At 44.0% G+C, this 8,657-nt stretch overlaps 2 pseudogenes; one reads left to right on the top strand and one right to left on the bottom strand.

The window, feature by feature from the left end:
- The first annotated feature begins 90 nt into the window (after positions 1–90).
- Positions 91–2,331, top strand: LOC146763129 (uncharacterized; annotated as a pseudogene).
- Positions 2,332–6,596: 4,265 nt separating this feature from the next.
- LOC146763130 (syncytin-A-like) lies at positions 6,597–7,976 on the bottom strand (annotated as a pseudogene).
- Positions 7,977–8,657: the final 681 nt, after the last annotated feature.

Genomic DNA, 8,657 nt, shown 5'->3' on the forward strand with positions numbered 1-8,657 from the left:
AGGACGGACAAGCGGACGAGAGAAGGTGAAAATCCCGGCTGCTCGAGAGAAGCAGGAGACTTAAGAAGAAGACGTGGCTACGGCTGACCGATGAGTCAGGCAGACTGCGGTCTGGACGGGATGGGTTCCGCTGCATCAGTGATTGAAAAAGCAACTGTGGATGGACTATTGAGTCTTAGTAAGAAGACAAGACATTCCATCCCTCGCCAGGAGTTGACAGACTTTTTACTTTGGTGTAGGCGAAGGGGGTTGCTCACGACTACAGGACAATTATTTTCCCGAGAACAATGGGCAAAGATTGGCGAGGAGCTATGGGAGAGTGTGCAGACAGGCTCTAAGGGAAGTAAGCAGTTGGCCCGGACTTATCGTGCAGTACGGCTTATGATTGACCAAGTACATGCAGACACAGAAATTGCTGCTGCGCTACAAGATGCACTGTCTAAAGCATCTAAAGACCAGGATGATGGGGAAGAGGATTTAATGGAGTGGGGCCCCTTCCATGAGCCTGCACCCCCTTATGCTCCTCCTGGGAAAGTCACTGCTCCAGTACATAAGGGGGCTTTCGATGATGTTATCATCCCCTGGGACCCTGCTGCTGAAGCGGCAAGAAAGCCAACACCACCCCCTGAGCCTGAAGCCATGGAAACACAGCCAGAAAAAATACCCCTACCAGGGAATCCTGAAGAAATGCAGGATAGCAGGACCCCTGGTCCTGTTAATCCTTACAAGGACTTGGTGGAAGAGCTGAGGAAACAGCGACAACACATGACAGATTTAATTACTGCTGTTAAGGATAATGATGGACAAGGAAGCAAAGACAGACGAGGGCAGTTGTATGACGAAGCTCTGGATTCAGTAAAAGCAGGAATTTTAAACATTGAAGACCAAATAACGAAGTTAGTAAAGAGGAACTGGGGCAGCAGGGAAGGGTTAATTAGAGTGATACGACAAAGAGAGTTATCTATATCAGAGGGACACAAAGAACTGAAGCGGTTATTAGGAGCAGGCGAGGGCTTAACGGAAGAAGAAAAACAAGAACTAGAGGAGGAATTAGAAGCAGGGATGTTGAGAGAAGAAAGAGGGAAGGGGTATGATGACAATGGGTTTGAGAGATTGAGTGGCATGAACAGAAAGCTGCCAGGAAGAGATCTTAGACAGGCCCCAGAACCACCAAGGGATCCGACCTTTGATCCACGGCGTCGCTGGAAGGGGTTCATTACTCAGGGAAATTTAAGTGGAGAGGTGGTTCTTGAACCGATAATATCAGCTCCAGTACGGGCCACAGTAGATGGGCCAGAGTGGGCTCCCTTAGAATGGGGTTTGGTATCCAAGCTGCAACAGAATATCATGGCATTTGGGCTACATAATTCGGCAGTACGTAGGCAATTGACTGCATTCATGAAATACCAAGAGCTCGTGCCTGCTGACATCAGGATGCTTATGGAAACTCTGATAGGGCCAACAGCTTACACTTTATTTTTGGTAAAATAACAGGAACGGCTGGAGGCTATGCAACTAGAGAATTTACAACTCCCTAATGGGGACCCCCTTAGGGTTGTGACTCTCAGTATGCTGATGGGAAGTGGTGAATATAGGGATCCACAGAGGCAAGCCGCTCTTCCAGCCAGGGTGCTTTTGCAAAGCAAGGCTGCTGCCTTAGAGGCTTTCCATGCTTTGCCGCAAATGGGCAAGCCTAGCCCCCCCTATTTGCAGATACAGCAAGGGGAGAATGAACCATTTCTAACATTTATGGATCGCATAAGAGAATCAATTGATAATACCCCCGATCTATCCCTAGACGTTAAAATGACATTAGTTAAGGAAGTTTCCACACAAAACGCAAACTGAACCTGTAAAAAATTAATAGCAACCCTTCCTCAAGGCGCATCCATAGTACAAATGGTGGACATCTCTTCAAAGGCACCCTGGGAGGAAGAAAAGCAAAAGGCCAATATCCATGCCGTAGCTAGCGCTACAGCACTAAAGCGAGGAGGGCTAGGAAAAGGAGACAAGGGACCAGGCGCATGCTATCTGTGCGGGAAAATGGGGCACCTAAAGAAATCATGCCCCAATAAAAGGGGAGGGAATGTGCGAAGTGGGGTGTTTATGGGTACCTGTAATCATTGTGATAAGTTTGGCCACAGATCTGCTGAGTGTCGATCACGCTTTAAGAAGGATGGAACCCCCCTTCCGGGAAACCCCCAGAGCCATGAGTTGGGCGCAGCTCCGAAATACCCAACTGGAACAAGACAAGTCGCGGCTGCCTCCGTGAACTCGCCGCCGCCACAGCTGGGAGCGCAGGAATCGATCTGGCCGTGGCAAGAACCGTAACTATTACCACTAGTGAGGTGACTGTGGTAGATTCCACAGCCTCTGGACCATTGGGGGAGGGATTAAGTGCTTTATTGATTGGCCGTTCATAGGCAAGTAAGCAGGGAATATTTGTACTGCCCGGATTAATTGATGCAGACTATGAAGGAGTTATAAAGATAATGCTTAAAATCTTTGCACCGCCTATTACAATTAACCAAGGAAGCAGGATAGCACAACTTATTCCTTTCCGTTCTCAAGTACCAGTGGCAAAAGCAGAGAAAAGGGGAACGGGAGCCTTTGGGAGTACGGGAAATACAGCCGGCCCGCTAGTAATGTTTACCACAACTATACAAAAAGATAGGCCCTTGTGAAAGGTATTGATAATGAGAGGGGAAGAAAAATTACAAAACAAAGAAGTAGAAATGATGCTTGACACCGGCTCAGATGTCACGATTGTTCCCCTAGCAGCTTGGCCTGAACATTGGCCTTTACAAACTACTGCTACCATGGTTAGTGGAATAGGTGGTGAATCACAGACTTTACAAAGTGTACAACATGCTCAAATACTGGATGTACAAGAGCAGAGACAGGCATGGGTACGCCCTTATGTTATGCATACACCTCTCTGGATTTTAGGAAGGGATGCCATGGCTCAATGGGGCATGACATTACAAACACAGGATTTTTAGCAGCGGCCACTGAAGAGCAGAGGTTGCCAGTGGTAAAGATCCAATGGGAGTCAGATACTCTGGTTTGGATACCTCAGTGGCCGCTGTCTGAAGAAAAGCTGCAATCTCTGACTGAATTGGTTGAGGAACAGTTAAAACTTGGGCATATCAAACCATCATTTAGTGAATGGAATACTCCTGTTTGTAATCAAGAAAAAATCAGGGAAGTGGAGATTATTACATGACCTAAGAGCGGTCAACGCAGTAATGAAACCTATGGGTGCATTACAACCAGGCTTGCCTTCCCCAGTAGCCTTACCCCGGGACTGGTATTTGTTAATAGTGGATTTAAAAGATTGCTTCTTTTCTATTCCTTTACACCCACTGGACATGGAGCGATTTGCATTTAGTGTACCCCAGAAAAATACCTCTCGCCCAGCATTACTGTATGAATGGACGGTCCTGCCACAAGGCATGCGTAACTCACCTACAATCTGCCAATGATATGTTGATTTAGCCATCCAAGAGTGGATAAAACACCACCCTCAGGTAATAGTGTATCATTATATGGATGATATCTTGATAGCTAGTCAGGAGGGTATAACTCAGAAGATGGAGAAGGCATTAATCGAGGTGTTGTCAAAATATGGCCTGCACATCGCTCCTGAAAAAGTACAAAGAGGTAGCCCATGGTTGTATTTGGGAATGATGGTAACTGAGACACGGATACGACAAGGGAAACTCAAGATACATAACAATGTCAATACTGTAAATGATTTGCAAAAATTGGTGGGGGATATACAGGGGATCCACACTTGGTGTGGAGTGACCAATGAAGATTTAGCTCCCTTATTTGAACTATTGAAGGATACAACAAATCCTGCAGAGCCTCGAACTTTAGCACCTGGTGCACAAAGGACCCTACAGGATATTGAACAAAAAGTAACGCAACAACAGGTATATCGATATGAACCTAATTACCCTGTGATTGTTATTGTTTACGGCCCTGAACATAGTCACTCTGCGATCATTGCTCAAGAGGTGGTCAAAAGGTTATGTGTCTTAGAGTGGGTATTTCCACCCTATCAATTGGCTGCTTCAGTAACTGCCCCACAGGAATACATTGGGGTCCTATTGTTGAAAGCGAAGGACCGAGTTCGATTGGTATTCGGAATAGACCCTGCATTGTACATTTTGCCTTGGAAAACATCGGAGCTAATTCAAGAGTGGTCACTCTCATCCATGACTTTTGCCTTGGCTGTAAATGGAATCCAAATCTCTGTTCATTACCCTTCTCATCCTCTTTTTAAAACCACAGCCATTATTGCTAGAACCCCTATATTGAAAGAAAAACCAATTGATAAGGCACTTACTGTCTTCACAGATGCTAGTGGGAGAACTGGAAAGTATGGATTTGCATGGAAGATTAAGGGAAAGTGGGAAACAAAAATTTGGACTGATGCAGGGCAATCCGTTCAGGTTTTGGAATTAAAAGCTATTGTTATAGCATTAACGCAGTTCTTGCATCAACCACTGAATTTGATCTCAGATTCACAGTACGCCATTGGTTTATTAAAACGAATTGACCATGCAAAATTGGGGAAAATAGGCACAGCCGAAATATTAGAATTGGTAATTCGAATGAAGGGATTGATAGAAGAAAGGAGCCATTGCATCTGGTGCACTCACATGCGAAGCCATACTAACATCCCAGGATTCTTTACAGAAGGCAATGCAATTATCGATAATGCTGTAGCAGGGCCAATAACCTTAAAGGGCTTTGAGGCGGCACAACACACTCATGAGTTTTTTCACCAGTCGTCGCGCGGCCTGCAGAAAGACTATGGAATTTCCAAGTCACAAGCACGAAACATTGTGGCCTCTTGTCCAGACTGTGCACGAGTAGTCCCCTTACAGTCCCAGGGAGTTAACCCTCGTGGCATTGAACCCGGGACAATTTGGCAGACAGATGCCACTGAATATCCACCTTTTGGCCGACTGAAGTATATACATGTATCTGTGGACACTTACAGCCACGCTGTATGGGCAACCGCAATGACAACGACAGCTTTTCGCGTGGTAAAGGTACACTGGCTGCAAGCTTTTGCTGTTCTAGGTGTTCCTCGTGAAATAAAAACTGATAATGGGCCCATCTACGTGGTGAAATATAGTGAGGAGTTTTTGAAGCAATGGAACATCATGCACGTTACCGGTGTGCCCTACAATAGCACGGGACAAGGCATCGTGGAGCGGCGTCACCAAGACATTAAACGGTTAGTCCAAGCTTTGAAAAAAGAGGGCGAGGTCCTCCTTACCCCACACGAGTTAGTTGCTAAAGCATGTTTTGTGCTAAATTGGAAAAATCCTATTTTTATTAATGACAAGGACACAGAACTTCCTATAATCAGACATTTTTCTAACAAACAAGTTCCTCTTGGGGCGCCGGTACAGGTATGGGACCCCAAAACTGGTAAATGGGATCAGCAAATATTTACCTTGTTGACTTGGGGACAGGGATATGCTTGTATTTCCACAGGAATGGAAGACAGGCCTCGATGGGTACCTGCGAAGTGGGTCCGCCCCTATGTAGAAACTAGCCACAAAGATTTGGAGGAACAGCATCCCAAACCAGAAAACCTCGCTGTTGACAAAGACTGTGCCATTTTGATGCATGGCTCAAGAGCTGCGACAACTGAGTCAGCTAAGTGAACACGACCTCATTAGAGTTGAAAAGAAGCTGTTAATCACCTTACAACCAATACTTGATGAACTTAAAGGACAGCTAAGTTTTGGCATTGATAAGGTGATCGATCACTGTCAATCTTTGAGCAGTTTGTTAAGCTTACTCGCAACACTTCAAGCCTTTAGCTTTAAGGGGCCAAAAAGATTAGCTTGCCTCGACTGTCAGAATTGTAATTGTGCTGCTTGGGTGCTTTTGTATTGCGGGGGGTGCTTACAAACCAAATGGATCCATCAAACGACACTAGTTGCACTATGGTGTAATAGATGACACCCAACACATCCATGATCTTAAATATGAGCAGGCAGTATTCTCGAATTCGTGCCAAACACTTTGCACATGCATTTACTCAGGATTGCAACTCAGAGGTTAAATTTTGGTCACCAGAAGCTATAATTGCAGCCTCCTTCCTTGCCCCTGGCACCGCTAGCACCAGGGCACTCGCTCAGCTAAACAGATTAGGATGCTGGCTAGATAAACAAACTAATGCAACCTCCAGGGCTATTTCTGACTTATTAATTGATGTTGATTCTGTAAGGCACTCCACATTACAAAACAGAGCTGCAATTGACTTTTTATTATTAGCTCAAGGACATGGATGCGAAGAATTTGAAGGAATGTGCTGCATGAACCTTTCTGACCATTCAGTATCAATACACAAACAACTGAAGACATTGAGTCAGTTAACTTCACAGCTAACCAAGGAGGATGGTTTAGGCTTAGCAGGATGGCTGAAAAGTTTAGGAATAGGTCCTTGGCTACGAAGCCTTATAATGATGTTTGCAGGACCAGTGCTTGGGATTTTGCTTTGCTTATTTTGCGGACCATGTTTATTGCAATGCATTATGCAACGCTTGCAGCAAATAGCAGATGCCTTAACTGAAAAAAGAGGGGGAGATGTTGGGGGCCGCACCTGGGCTATGGGACAAGTTTATAATAAACTATGAAGAACGACCTACCCTTGACCCTGAAATGCGGAACATGAAAAAGGGAAGCTGGCTATATGTTGAGACAAAAACAGGATGTATAAAACCCGCAGAACGCTTTGCATTGCCAAAATAATGCACCAATTATAAGTTAGATAAGCCGCATGCATGCCTCGTGCACAAAGCGGGCCATCCAATCATATTATGCATGATCGCGTGTAAGGAAGTAAAATACTGTATAAATAAACGTGTGTAGCAGCTAATAAACGGAGCTTGTTTAGGAACCTACATCGTATCGGTGTGTGCTCCCTTCACCTGGCCGTGACACATGGTAAACCATTTTCTGCATGCAATGTAATAAGCAAGGTATAAAGACTAGAATAATTCTAATAATAAGAATAAGTACAATATCAAAATGAACTAAATCTTTTACCCAACCAGCAAAACCTAAAGAATTGAGCCAATTTGCCAACAGAGTGCCTACAACAACAAGTTTCTTCATGTTGTCCTTCAGTTGTGTTTACTGTTTGTAAATTGATTGAGAATGGTCAGATAAATTCATGCAACATATGCCTTCAAATTCTTCACACCCATGTCCTTGTGCTAAAAGAAGGAAGTCAATGGCAGCTCTATATTTGAAGAATTGCATGAGGGGTGCTATCTACATCGGTGGCAAGCTCACTTAACATTTTAGATGTAATATTAATTTGCTTTCCTGTCCAGCAGGCCAGGGTTTTCAATTATGTGAGAGTTTGCACTGAAGCAACTCCTGAGGAGAAAATTGAGGCAAGTATTACAGATGTGCGCCCCCACAATGATACTTGATCTATACAATTGGGGTCTAACTGGAGAACACTCCGTTTGGCTCTTTGGTGTTTCTGGGGCAATCCAAGAACCTGATGAATGGTGGGAGCAAATAGTGTTAATTTACCAACGTAACATGGGCCTCCCATGGCTTTTTGGGGCACTGCGGACCAGGTTCGATCCCCACAAATGAGGAAAATTCCTGGTGGCAGTTTTCTTGGGGCAGTTTTTGGTGGTATCAGGGATTGTGTCCAATTGTTACAATATTCTGAGTAGTTATAACACAATGGAGATCTGGGAGACAACCAAGTGTTGTCATCTGTTGGCTGTCTTTCTTTTTGTGTTGGTTTTGTAGCATGAGATCCAAATATCAAACAGTAATTTCCTGGGACAGAACCCAAAAGATCAAATTCTTGAGGTTTGACATTAATAAATAAAAGATTTTGCACAATTGCAACAGCTTGCGCTCCCAGAACACTTTTTGGTTTTAATTTTGGCCTGAGTCCAAGCTTTGAACTCTGCCATGGAACCCAGTGGAACTCCAATTAAACAAGTACGAAAAGGATTGGATGGTGTGGTTAATGACAGGCAGAATTAATCCTGCCCAGTTTGTTTGGCCCAAGTGATCCACATGTTTTGTCTGTTGTCATTGTCAAGCATTCCAAATACATTAGTTACTAAAACACTAATTAATAGAAACACTCTGACCCACCACATATTTCCGATGTTCTTGGTTGCCCTGTTTAACAGAAGAGAAATAAACTTAATTCTAAATATAAACTATGATTTATGATAAACTTAATGTTATGCTTATGATTATCTAACTTTTTTTCTTGTACTCTACAAAGTTAATTTTCATCAGAACTAGATCTGTCACAGGATGTTCCAGGTAAGTTGCTGTCGTCAACATTGTTATCACTGTTGGCTGGTATCTCTGCTTGTGGACATGCACGTCTAAATCTGTTTGGCGCCCAAGCTGGACCAGTACCTGTTGAGACACACATATAACCTCTACCATTTTATCAACACAGGACTTGGCCCTTGCCATTCACCTGTTTGCATGTCCTTGTGATAAACATAAAGTCCTGGAATTGCTTGTGGTCTTCCCTCTTTCACTGCCTGGTGGTGTATTACAACTGCAGGTTCTTCTCTACCTTCTGCCAAACACAAATAATTTAGAGTAAATAATACTTTTGACAATCTATT

This window comes from Lonchura striata, chromosome W (genome assembly GCF_050655825.1).
Source record: "Lonchura striata isolate lonStrDom1 chromosome W, ASM5065582v1, whole genome shotgun sequence".
NCBI lineage: Eukaryota > Metazoa > Chordata > Aves > Passeriformes > Estrildidae > Lonchura > Lonchura striata.